Raw genomic sequence first — 14,207 nt, 5'->3', positions numbered from 1 at the left:
AGCAAAGTTCCTAAGTAGCATTTGCTTTAATTCTGTCTCAAAATTCTGATGACCTTATCTTTATAATATATAATTCATCTGAATACAGATTGTAGTAGACATTAGAAAATTGATTTAACCTGAATGTTCTATAATGACTTTATGGGCACCTGCGGATCAAGATGTTGTGAAGAAACTTATCTGAATTTATTATTATGGCATAGATGTCCACCAGTTCCAAGAATCTCTGAGATTTTTCAGAAAAAATATTCAACTATCTTCAAAAGTATCAGGTTTTGCAGGCCATCCACCTTATTAACACAGCTTATTAACAGGCTGTGTTCATTTCTGTACCTGCTAACCTTATCATTGCAATTCTTACATAAATTAGTTTTAAGAAATTTTGTAAGTATTATAGCTTTTAGCCCTTGAAAAGAACTTTGCAATATCATGGCAACTCTCCTCTAATGAAAAACACTGTATGATTCAATGCAGCTGAAGATAGCTGTTAATAATTACCGTGCTCACAGTACACTTATCTCACTGTGACATTTTTCTTGAAGATAAAAATGGGATTTAATTTTTTTTCTAATTTTACTTAATGTGAAGGAATTACCCTCACTTTGGACAAGCCATAGGATGTTTCTCTTGGTCCCCAAAATACCCTGTCTTGCTACTTATAAGTCTTTGCCACTAAAATACAGAATGTTTCTATGTTCATAGTTTGTGAAAGAGAAGCACAGGTTTAATAAGGGCGTAACATCTACAGGGGATTAGTAGTTCTCTTATAACTACTATGTCAGGGACCTGAAATCGGGGTCCTTAGTTTTCCTGTTGTTTTTTATTTATGGTAAAATGCATATAAAATTAAATTTACCATTACAACATTTATTTAGGATGAAAAACATATATACTGCCAATATTTTCAATAACAAATAACTTAGCAATTGAGAACATTATTATCCCCCTAAGCTTCAATATCCCAAGTTATTCCAGAATTTTTTTTCAGCCTTTGTTAAATATCCATAGATTTTAAAAAGACTAATTCATAATCTTCAAATTTATTCTCAAAGTTCTTCCTTTTCTAATTAATAATGTATCTTGAATATATTTCCATATTTCTGCAGATAAATCTAATGGACTTTTTTTACCATGATATGCAAACATTACCACTATCTCATTTCCAAAACCTTCTCATTATTTACAGTGCTATTTACATGCTTTTTGCCGTATAAATAGTGAATTTTTAGTTATTCCCATCATCCTAAAAGGAAAGTTATTTTACCATTAAGCAATAATTCATAATGCTGTCTGTTAGTTTATATTATTATCTCTTAGATGAAGTTATATGTCTGCTGTCCTCTAGTAGTTCAATAAATTAGTAAGAAATAGAAATAAAATGAGAGAACCTAGGTTAGTCTGTGTTATATGATGCTGTCCACATCTCTGAATTTTCCATATATTTGTGCGTCTAAACGTTCTAAATAAATTGACATATATTTATGGTAACAAGGATTTTTATATATTTTTCCTTGAAATGGCAAATATAGAGAATACACACAAGACATTCATGACAATCAAGAAATACATCATTTCTTTGCATTACAGAGATAAATATTAATTTTTTTTTGACAGGCAGAGTTAGACAGTGAGAGAGAGAGACAGAGAGAAAGGTCTTTGTTCCGTTGGTTCACCTCCCAAATGGCCACTACGGCTGGCGCACTGCGTGGATCCGAAGCCAGGAGCCAGGTGCTTCCTCCTGGTCTCCCATGTGGGTGCAGGGCCCACTGCCTTCCGGGCCACAGCAGAGAGCTGGACTAGAAGAGGAGCAACAGGGACAGAATCCAGCACCCCAACTAGAACCCGATGCCCCAACCAGGACTAGAACCGCGGGTGCTGGCGCCACAGGCGGACTAGCCAAGTGAGCCGTGGCACCGCCCGAAATAAATGTTAATTATTTTGTGGACTGTATCATATTAGCCTTCACTGAAGCCATTCTTTTTCTTTTATGTGGTTTCATACACATGAAAACATAAAGTATTAAATATATATTTTGTTTTTCATAAATGGTATTTTTTAGTTATACAGTCTCAGAATAAATGTGAAATGAAAACTGTTCCAAGTAGTGTTCAGATGAAAAATCAGTATCATAGAAAATGTAAATAAGATTTAAAAATGCCAGTGACCCCAAATTAGGAAATTAGTAGTGAATTGATGGATTGATGGATAGATGGATAGACAAAAATCATTTATAGCCTCCACATAGAAAGACAGTTAAACTCCCAAATAGGGCTGAAAATTACAAAGGGATTTTCAAACATTCTTGGAAAAGTTAAATTAAAAGATAAATTCATTTCTGTATAAGAAAATTTGAAAAATTGCACACAGTTTTTTTATAATATGCATTTTTCCATCAAATTTTTGAAGACCCTTGAGTGTTTTGATGTGACCCGGCTCCAGGTTCGTGTTCATGTTCAGATGAAACACACACTAATGCTCTAGAAGGGAATAGTTCTCCCTTCCCACACACATTTTTTTAAATGTTTCTTTACCTAAAATCATAAAATAAATTTGTTCTGTATGTTATTAATTATTATAGTTAGCAGGGATATAAAAACTTGACTCAGGGATTTATAAAAATCAAATAATAAAACATGTGGAAGAGTAAGGTGACCATGAATATGATGAAAAAGACTGCATTAGGAATTTGGAGACCAGGCTTCATTCCTGACACCTACTAACTCGATATGAAGACTTTTGAAAATGAATTTGCCACTCTGGGCTTCTTTTTCTCATGTGTGAAATGAGAGGATTGCAAACAATTATCTCTGTGGTGCCCTTCAGCTCTGAATGCCTCTTTATATATTAAGTATAAGTGAATCGCCTTGGTTGGCACAGATGGTACTTCAAAAGTCCTTGGGGTCTTCTTTATATACATAATTCATTAATGGGTAGGACTTGCTGCATGTACATTGAAAAGGAATATCATTTCTTAAAATTAGCTGATTTATTATCTTCTATATCAGTGACTTTCAGAGATTATGCCAACAATTATTCCTAAGAGTAAATACAGAAGGCAGAAGCAATTAAACTTACAAACATCACCGAGTCTTATGGAAATAGATGTCAACATAGAGATAAAAGGACTGTTTGAATTTTGTAACTTCTCAAATATATAACATTTTTCAATATATAACAACATTTTTATTACTGGTTTTACCAAAAACACACAAGAACTTCGCTGTAGGTCAGTTTGAGCAGTCTGACAACTAAGGCTCCAAAGTTAGGTTGTAGGTGAGTGTGTGCAAAATAGATCCCTACGGTGAAAAATGCATTAAATCACAAAGAAAAAAGTTAAACACCAGCAACTGATGGCAAGGAAAATTTGATGTAGAAACCAGTGCTCTAAGCTATGAAATGAGAGATTAAGTTAAATGGAAGCCCTAAGATAAAGCAACTCAGAAATGAAACTATCCAGGTAAAAACTACCTCATTATGTGTAGAATAGAACACGTTGTTGATAAAGATTACCATGATAATCCAGAAAAAGATTGTTACATTCAGTAGGTTCTGTGAACTCTGGCCATGAAGGGAAGGTGTTGAGAATGATTTAGAACCACAGTTCTAAAGCTGCTAGCAATATTTCAGTTGTGGAGTGCAGAGATCTCTAATTTCGAGATATTTGGAAGACAAAAAATATTTTCTTGTCCCTTCTTATTTAAAATATTAATGTTTATGTAAATACTTAAATTTCTTAACCTTTTGTAGTTGAATTTATTGGCCATATTTCACAGATGTTCTTGTTTTGTGCCACTTCCACATTTAATATGCAAATAACAACAGACTTACCCCTTGCTTAATAACACATTTGATTTGACTCACCTTCATGTTGTATCTAAAACAACTGATCTTGTACTAGGTCCCTGATTTTCTGGTAAGCAGTTGCTGTCAACCATTACTAACATGTTTCCCTGACAAGGTTGTTTTTTTTTCCCTTGAAGAATGGGTCTAAATTAATTAAATACTTAATAATTCATGCTAGGTTTATAGTAAGTTTTTCATTTTCTCTCATTACTTCAGGAAATATGTTTTGGAAATTAATAGAGTTTAGTTATGAAAAACCAGTTGCATATTGGATTTAGATCAAACAGGGACTATTAATTTCATACTTGAATTGAGGGAGTATAGATACATTTACTTTTATAAATCCCATGCATGAGTTTCTGAAAATATTCACTTTCCCTTGGCATGATTGTATTCAAAGGCTTGATGATAAATACTAATTAATCATTGCCTGTTCAAATTATTCTTGTTAAGTTTTTGTCACACATAAAAACTTCCTTTAGAAATCATAATCCTATATGCTGATATGTATATATAAAAATACATACATACTTGTGTATATATATTTCTTTTAAAATAAATCAGTTCTCCACATATGAATATTAATTAAAAATACTTATTTTTAACTTAAACCAAAATCAAGAGCATGTTTTTCCTCATTCCACAGTTTTATACCTAGCACTTTCTTCTAATAACATCTTATTACTTTTGGCAGGTACTTAACAAAGGTTATTATAGTGATCATATAATGGAACTTTCCCCATTAGAATAACATAGGAATTTAAATTGTTTCATGATGAGACAGACACAAATCAATACTTGAATCTGAAGCATGGATTTTGGTTAATTATGCTTACATATGTGCATGCAGCTTTATTGCTTCCTAATAACACTTTTATAAGACTACAAGTACAATAACATTCATTTAACTTGGTGTATACTGTGCAATAAGGAAAATCATAATTTTCATTGGTACTAAGGGAATATCTTTGTTAGCATTGTTTGCTTTTGAAAAACAAATTACTCCAAAGGAGGGCAAAAGTTAAGTATTGTATAAGATGCTATTTGCATCAGATGTGTTGTTCTCCATGATGAATTGCTGGTGAGTCATTAATTCACTGTTTTCTTTTAATTCTTCTCCAGATGACATTTACTCTTTGTAATTGTGTGTATCCTCAGACATTCAGTTGCTTTAGACTTGGAAAGCCATAAACAATGCTATAAGTCAGTTGTTTTGAAAACAAACTAGAGACTTACAAATGTATATCAAGCTATTATTAATGCTAAGAAATGTTTTGACAAAAAAAGAAACAGTATCTCATATATGTGTGTGTGTGTGTGTGTGTGTGTGTATAAAGATTTATTCTGTTTATTTGAAGGACGGAGTTAGAGAGAGACAGAGAGAGATCTTTCATCTGTTGGTCTACTCGCTAAATGGCCACAACAGCCAGGTCTAGATCAGACTGAAGCCAGGAGCTATCAGCTTCTTCCACGTCTCTCACGTGGGTGCAGGGGCCCAAGGACTTGGGCCATTTTCTGCTGCTTTTTCAGGTGCATTAGCAGGGAGCTGGATTGGAAGTGGAGCAGACAGACTTGAACCAATGCCTATATGGGAGGCTGATGTCACAGGCCAGCCACAAAGCCAGCCGCTATCGGAGATATTTAAACATCTTGTTTCAAGGTGTTAATCTTTTCAGTGCATTTATATATACACAACTTACATAAATAATTCATCACATATCACTAGAAGCTTAAAAAGTTGGTTGGGGATATGGAAAAAGGATATTGGGAACACAATATTTTAATTTTTTTAGTTTTAAATGCTTATTATATTTATTGACTTGAAAGGGAGGGAGGATAAAGATTGAGAGAGAGAAATTTCATCTGTTGATTCATCCCATAATACCTGCCGCAGTTGAGCACTGCCTGGTCGAAGCCCGGAGCTAGGAACTCCATTGGATCTCCCAAGTATTGGGTTATCACCTGCCACCCCCCGGTTCATTAACCAGAAGCTGGATTGTAAATAGAGGATATTGGACTCAAACCTGTACTCCGACATGGAATGTGGATGAGATGTCCCCAGTGACAGCTTAACACACTACACCGCATTGTGTGCTCCAGGAATACATTATTTTTAAAAAGCTTACTTATTGCAGAGTGAAGATATCTTCCCAGTAGAGGTTCAACATAAGTAAACATGAAACTTTTCACTGAAAAATTACACATACACACACACACAATACAATGTGAAAATAAACTCCACCTAACTATATAATGTAGTTACACCATTTTTAATCACTCCAAACTCAGTCAGCTTGCACTCTAAGAAACAGCACTCAAGAATAGGCTAGTACAGTTATCCTTTAGATTTAGGAGTATTTGCTGTCGTAGTTTAGGAAATAGTCTACTTCACCATCTAATTTCAAAAAATTTAAATGAAAATATGTTTAAGTTAGAATTTCATTAATTAAGTTAACGGTCTTTCAAAGGAGAATATTATCCTCCTTTGGGGAAAAAGAAGCCCAGGCACTTTTTGACAATGAAAAAGTGTTTTTCTTTGTCTGTATTTAATCATTAGCAGTCTTATAAAATAGATTAATCAGATTAAATGTTTTACATATATATTTGAACTTAAAGAAAATGATATTTTTCCTAGAACTTTTAAAAAGTGCTTGAAAGCTAGCTCTCAATAAAGACTAAACAACATAGATTACATTGAAAATATTTGAGAACACATTAATCAGTTATTGAACATTTTCAAAAAGCTATAGTCTGATAGAGAATACTAGCAATTCAATCATAAATTATGCTTTTGAGCAAAGAGCCAGTGCCTGGGAAATATTTGTTGCACTTGATGTTATAAGAGAACAAATGGCTCATCTGATGGAACCTAGCTCCTTACTACTGTGGTTCACTTAATAACAGCACTAGCATCATCCAGAACCTCGTTAACAGCACTACAGTCTCACTTCCAATCCCATGGGTGTGTGATCTTCATTGTTAACAAACCATACACATTATTTAAACAAATGCTTGATCCAGGTTTCAAGGAAAACTACTCAGAAAAAAATCATGTTAAAAATTTACTCCCAAATAGCAAAACAGATAAAGATTTAAAAATGTGAGTGGTAAAGCTAAAGGTTTCTAGATTCAGTGATGGGTGTAGTTAAAACCAAGTAGAGAGCTCAGGCTGCTGGTTAGAGGAAGCATGGAGGAAGAACTTGCTTCAATTTTAGACCTACTATGTGCTTTTTTTTTTTTTTTGACAGGCAGAGTGGACAGTGAGAGAGAGACAGAGAGAAAGGTCTTCCTTTTGCCGTTGGTTCACCCTCCAATGGCCGCCGCGGCCGGCGCACTGCACTGATCCTATGGCAGGAGCCAGGTGCTTCTCCTGGTCTCCCATGGGGTGCAGGGCCCAAGCACTTGGGCCATCCTCCACTGCACTCCCGGGCCACAGCAGAGAGCTGGACTGGAAGAGGGGCAACCGGGACAGAATCCAGCGCCCCGACCCAGACTAGAACCAGGTGTGCTGGCGCCGCAAGGCGGAGGATTAGCCTAGTGAGCTGCGGCGCCGGCCACTATGTGCTCTTAAGACATGTTTCAAGGATGTATATTTAAAGGGAATAAGAGCATAAGACTCTGGAGATCAAGAGTGAATTCTCTACTAGAGTTCTCTGACTTGGGGAATGGTGGTATATTGAAAATAACTGAAGTCATAGGAGTGGGAAAGATTGCTCAAAGAAAATATGTAAGGCAAAAAGGAGAAAAAAGTCCGATGCAACGGGTTAAGCCGCTGCTTGCAATACCAGCCTCCCATATCAAAGTGCTGGTTCAAGTCCTGGATGCTCAGCTTCTGATCCAGCTCCCTACTAATGCACCTTGGAAAACAGCAAAAATGGCTAAGTTTTTGGGCCCCTGCCACCCACTTGGGAGACCCCAGTAACGCCCTAGGATCTTGGCTTTGGCCTGGACCAGCCCTGACCATTGTGGTAAATTGGGGAGTGAACTAGCTAATGGAAAATCTCTCTCTCTCCCTGTCTCTCCCCTCTCCTCCCTCCTCTCCCCTCCCTTCCCCTCCCCTCCCCTTCCCTTCCCTTCTCTATTCTCCCTTCTCTCTGTCTCTCTGTTTGTAGCTTAAATAAATAAATAAATCTTAAAAAAAAAAAGAATGTACCATGGCATTAGGCTGTTTCATAGGCATCCTAAACTTAAATTGTCAAAAGCTGAATTTATTTTCTTTGACCTTCCAATATGCCTCCCTATATCTTAATACTTCACTTGATATATAATAGTAGCTCTGGAATTTTAGTATGTTAACACATAGACTGCTGGATATCAAATGTACAGTTTCTGATTCAGTAAGTGTGGAACAGAGATTTTAATAAAAACTACATTTCTAGCAGGTGATGCTGGGAATTTGGTAACTATGCTTTGAGATCCATTGGCACACAAAAATAATATTTGTTAAATCAGTAATTATTATGTATTGAGGTATAGTTAAAATAAGTCACATAGATTCAAACATTGAACTTTACTTAATACAAGTAAATCACAGGAAATTATCTTAGAACTTAGTCTGAAAGAACAAGGAAGCTCATTCAAACACCTACTTATGGTTGATTAGAGGTGTTAAATAACATGTGTGAGGGAAAATAACTGGACTAAACTACTTCTCTTTTTCCAGAAAAATAAAATAAATTTATATGTAACATTTGTATTTAGCTAAGCAATGATTAGCTTTCCAATTGCAGAGATGAAGAAAGGGCAGAATGTATTTTCCCTAGATGAGTATGCTGTTGTGCTCAGACACTGATTTCCCCTAAGTGAATAAATACTGACTTTTAGTGCTTCTCCCCAAAGTCCTGTTGTGCATGGCAGGGACAGGGTAGGGGGACAGAAAAGCTCATTCTTACGACACCAAGCTGTTTTGGTCAAACTTTTTTTTTTTTTTTTTTTGAGGAAAGTAAGCAGAGATAACTTCAGACCTACAGATCTTAAAGAAAGATAAATGATTTATTTGAAGCAAAGTGATAGCACTTAAGTCATTTAGGCAGTGAGTGCCAAAGCTGTGGCAGTCTTGTTATTCAAGGTGTTTGATTGTTTTCTGAAGTCTAAATATTTGCAGAACCAACAAGAATCATGCAGTATACTTATAGAAAGCATTTATTTAAATCAAAGGATACACTGCAGCAAGAGAATAAGAATACAGACGTCAGAGTTTCCAGAGTCTTTCCACTGCATGAGTTTCCCATGGGCTCAAACTTTGGGCATTTGGAGAATGCTTAGCCTCTGGCTTGAACTGCCAAGATCTAGGCAAGAAATGTTGGTCTGGGGAGAGCTCGCCCACAGAGCTCTCAATGGCTCTTTAAAATTGTCAAAGCAGACTCTTAAAACTGGGCAGGCTAGTTTCACACTAACGCAGAAACTGTCACTGGGAGTCTCTAGTGGGGTTTCAGACCCTAAACAGTATATCACATGCCCCATTACTGTTTTGTTTTTTTTTTCATTTGTTTGGTTTTTGCCAGAAATAAAAACAAGATATAACAGAGGTATCCAGAAATAAAGATGGAATTTTCTAGTCCAGCTGTTTGCTGCTTGGCAGTCTTGTAGAGAGAGCCAGTGAGCTCTCTTTTCTGTTGAGCAGCTGCATGAGGGGCCGGGGAGATTGAGTCACAGGTCTCAAGAAGTGGCTGCAGAAGCACGCTGAGTGAGGTATGTGGGGAGCAACTCGGACTATACTGTTACTGGAATTAAGACTTATTCTATGCATCTGCTCTCCCACAATATGGCGCTGGGAGAGGAGAAAACAGCTTCTACGCAGCTGCCTCCAGTTCAACCAATAAACTGTAGGACCTACTCCTGATTGGAGGAGAGCAGCGTACTCGGCGTGTGGGCAGCCGAGTTAGGATTGGCGGAGGAGGACTATAAAGGAGGAGAGAGACGGCATTCACCAGGAACATCTAAGGGGAACATCTAAGGGAACCCGTGCAGCCCCAGAGAGAACCGGCCGGCGGTGTGCCGCTCCCCTGCGGAAGTGGGGAATGTGGCCAGGGGGAACTGCCCTTCCACGGAGGTGGAAGGGATAGTAGCCAACCCGGGAAGAACCAGCAGCAAACCCGGGGAGGGCCGAGCAGACGAAAGAACAGCGCAGGGTCTTGTGTCGTTCCTCCACGAAGAGGGGGAGCGACATAATGGTGCCGTGACTCGGATATGAAGCCTAGGCAGGGTTTAGTGTTGTTCCCCCATGAAGACGGGGAGCGACATAATGGTGCCGTGACTCGGATAGGAAACCTGACTCGGATAGGAAATCTAGGACGGATAGGAAACCTAGGAGGGAAGAAACGGGAAGAAGCAGGAAAATATCGGAGAGAGAGACTAGCAAACAGCCTAGGGAAAATATCGGAGAGAGAGACTAGCAAACAGCCTAGGGAAAAGCCGGACGAAAAGGGTGCTGGAAGAAGCTATTGAAAGCCTAGGCATAGACTCAGATACGGACTACGGGGGGAAGCTGGGAGAAATCTCTAAGGTCGAAAGCGAAAGTGAAAGCTAGAACAAACAGACTCGGACGCGGACTGTGGGGAGAGGCCAGGAGAAATGAGGGAGGAATATTGTTGGAAGAAAACTTAGGGAAACATACCGGGTAGAGAAAAATGTTAGGGAAATTGAAGCCGTGGGGGGCAGGCCAAGGCGGACACGAAAGCCACTTTGGGATTCTCAAGTTAGCCCGGGAATAGGGGGCGAAAAGTTGAAACCAGAAGCTGAAACGTGAGCCAGATTGGGATCCGTCTGATTAGCCCGGGGAGCAAAGGACGGGAAGCCAAACCGTGGGGCGGAGACGTAAGCTGGGTTGAATTCGCCAGGCTAGCCCGGGGAACTTAGATTGAATGCTAGTGGCGGACACGTAAGCTACGCTGTGTTACTCGCGGAAGCCGCCGCGTGCAGAGAGAGCACGGGGCGTGAATAGATAGGGAACGGGGCTGGCGCGAGGCCGTGGTGCAGACACGAAAGGCGTGGAGACCGCGGAGCGCGCGAAGCCAAGCCGCGCAAAGCCGAGCCGTGCAGATGAGAGAGGCTGAAGCGGCTCAGAGCCGGCGAGGCGCCGAGAAGCAGCCTCGGGGCGGGGCGAGGCGCCGGGAAGCTGCGCGGAGCCATGAAGCTGCCGTCAGGGCGAGGCGCCGGGAAGCTGCAGGGATAAGAGAAATAGAAGTTTAGAAATAAAATGAGAAGAAATAAGAATGCTGGGAGATAGAAGTAAAATGGGAGAAATAGGAATGCCCGGAGATAGAGAAATAGAGAAATAGAAAGGCCTCCCCTCAACATGGCAACGAGAAAGTTTGGATTCGGTCTGCCTGATTAAGTGAGGCGATGAGCACCTGGGCGGCTAGCAGCTTATGCGCCGCAGGTCACCGAAGACAGGCACGAATTAACATCAGTAAGGCTTCCCCACAATATAACAATTAGGAGGCTTGGATTCGGTCTGCCTGATTTAAGGCGGTAAGCACCAGCAAGCAGCTCGACCAGAGTATGAGCTGCAGGTCACCGAAGATAGGCACGAATCAACACCAATAAGCCTCCCCACAATATGGCAATGAGAAGGCTTGGATTCGGTTTGCCTGATTGTTAGGGCTTGTAAGCCCCTGCAGGCAGAGCAGAGCATGCGCTGCGGGGCACCGAACACAGGCACGCATCAGCGCCTAAAAACCTCCTCACAACATGGCGAAGAGAGGACCTGGATTCGGTTTGCCTGATTGATAGGACTTGTAAGAACCTGTGGCAACTCTAGCAAGCAGAGCAGAGTGTGTGCCGCGGGACACCGAAGACAGGCGCGTATCAACGCCAAAAAATAAAAAGAAAGGGGGATCTGTGGGGAGCAACTCGGACTATACTGTTACTGGAATTAAGACTTATTCTATGCATCTGCTCTCCCACAATATGGTGCTGGGAGAGGAGAAAACAGCTTCTACGCAGCTGCCTCCAGTTCAACCAATAAACTGTAGGACTTGCTCCTGATTGGAGGAGAGCAGCGTACTCGGCGTGTGGGCAGCCGAGTTAGGATTGGCGGAGGAGGACTATAAAGGAGGAGAGAGACGGCATTCACCAGGAACATCTAAGGGGAACATCTAAGGGAACCCGTGCAGCCCCCGAGAAGAGCCGGCCGGCGGTGTGCCGCTCCCCTGCGGAAGTGGGGAATGTGGCCAGGGGGAACTGCCCTTCCACGGAGGTGGAAGGGATAGTAGCCAACCCGGGAAGAACCAGCAGCAAACCCGGGGAGGGCCGAGCAGACGAAAGAACAGCGCAGGGTCTTGTGTCGTTCCTCCACGAAGAGGGGGAGCGACAAGGTAGACATGCCGGTTTTGAGTGCTGCAGGGAAAAGTAATGCACTTATTCTTCACTGTGTACTAGAAACAGCTTGTACATAATGACAGTGATGCTTTTGTGCCTACACTCTAATTACTGCATCATAATCAAGTTGACTCAGACAGATGTACATAGGTATGCAGGATTTAAGATTTATTTGTTCATTTATTTGAAATTCAAGTTACAAAAATGGGGACAGAGAGAGAAAGAGAGAAAGACTCCATCTGCTGATTCACTCTCCAAATGACCACAAATGCCAGGGCCTGGCCAGGCCAAAGCCAGGTGCCAGGAATTCCACCCAAGCATCCCATGTGGACAGTAAGAACTCAAGTATTATGATCTACTGCTTCCCAGGTACACTAGCAGGGAACTAGATTGGAAACCAAGAACCCGTGACTCGAACAAGTGGTACAATATGGGATGAGGGCATCCCAAATGGTGACTGAACCGACTGTGCCACAGTGCCCACACCTGCATGTGTTAAGTACCTTGGGGGCAATATGGTTATCAAATTAAGGAATCTTGTGTCAAAGTGGTATTTCTTGGAGGACACTAATCTCCAAATGGGAGTGTCCAAACAACATAAATGTGTGCAAGTATGCAAGAAAAAATTAAAGATATATAATCATTATTCACAAGGAGTCAGAACGTCTAGATCTTCTATTCAATCTTCTGTTTTCAGGAAAATTTCCACATATATCAAGTGTGCTTTATTTGAGGGAAGACTTTTATCCCAGTGTCTTTATTCAGTTTTACCACTTGCTTTTCTATTTGTGCTCAATTCTACCATTTGCACAATGAACTAATTTTTGAGTATCTAATTCAGTTTTCACAAAGGATGATCTTATGACAACCTGCATTGAAACAACTGTAGAAAGCTTCCCAAGCTTGAATGTGTACATGACCCATCTGGGGATCTTTGTAAAACACAAGTTTTGATCTCACAGGTCTTCACTTTCTATAGCCTCTTTGGTAATAATTCACACTTCTCTTTGTATATGTATATGTATTTAAATATAAAAAGGCAGGCACATCAAAAGAAAATTGTGGGATAGTGAGCTCAGCTGCTGGATACGATGCTGGCATCCCATATCTGAGCAAAGGTTGGAGTCCTGGCTGCTCTGCTTTCTATCCAGCTCCCTATTAATGGGCCTTGGAAAGCAAAAGAAGATGGCCCAAGCACCTTAACTTCTGCCGTCCGTGTGGGAAACCCATATGACACTCCAACATCCTGGTTTTGGCTTGGGCCAGTCACAGCCATTGTAGCTAATTCAGGAGTGGACGAGTGGATGACAGATTTCTCTCCCTCCTCCTACAACACCCCTACCCCATGTTTCATGAAAATAAATTAATCTTAAAAATAGAATCATATCTAGGATTAAACCTAAACATCTGCATTCCCATGAAGCAAACACATCCTCAGGTTTTGTAAATTAAGTTTAACACTCTCTTGCCAGAGTAAAGTTCAACATCTGAGTTAACCTACAACTATAAAATTATGTAGCTCTTGTCTCACTCTGATACTCTCCTATATCCTAAATTGGAAGCCTGACATATTCTCTGAGTTCTCAGTACTGTTAGGGCATCTGTGTTGCTTAACGTATCTATGATTTGCAAACAGATGCCAAGCTCTCTTGCCTCTAGATTCAAAATTTAATTAGGTTCTGATCCTTTGCTGGAAGATCTAAGATAAAACTTTTGCACTATCAGAAGTATGAGATTTTTCCTCCAAATGAAGAGCCAAATTATGACTTCATACTTTTAGAACTCAAGTAAAGAAATATAGGATTACATTTTTTTTTCCTTATATCAGTCACTGGCTCTTTAGAACTATGCCCTTAAGTTCATTCTGAAATCGTTTCATGCCTCCTCTCCATGGTATCTTATTTCTTTATAGGAAATGGCTACCGAAATCAAATGCTTTGTATATGCACCACAGAATGGATGGAGTAGAACCTAGCACATGACTTCCTTCCTCTTAAAGGGATTATTATTTTTATTATTATTATTATTATTTTCATTTATCT

At 39.8% G+C, this 14,207-nt stretch overlaps 1 protein-coding gene across 3 annotated transcripts in view; it reads left to right on the top strand.

Annotated features, from left to right (window-relative positions):
- HCN1 (hyperpolarization activated cyclic nucleotide gated potassium channel 1) overlaps window positions 1-14,207 on the top strand; it is a 423,356-nt gene that overhangs the window by 340,076 nt on the left and 69,073 nt on the right.

This window comes from Oryctolagus cuniculus, chromosome 14 (assembly GCF_051225735.1).
Source record: "Oryctolagus cuniculus isolate XC-2025 breed Fujian yellow rabbit chromosome 14, ASM5122573v1, whole genome shotgun sequence".
In the NCBI taxonomy this organism is placed as follows: Eukaryota; Metazoa; Chordata; class Mammalia; order Lagomorpha; family Leporidae; genus Oryctolagus; species Oryctolagus cuniculus.
The sequence above is the reverse complement of the archived record's forward strand: the minus strand, read 5'-3'. Positions and strand labels throughout refer to the sequence as shown.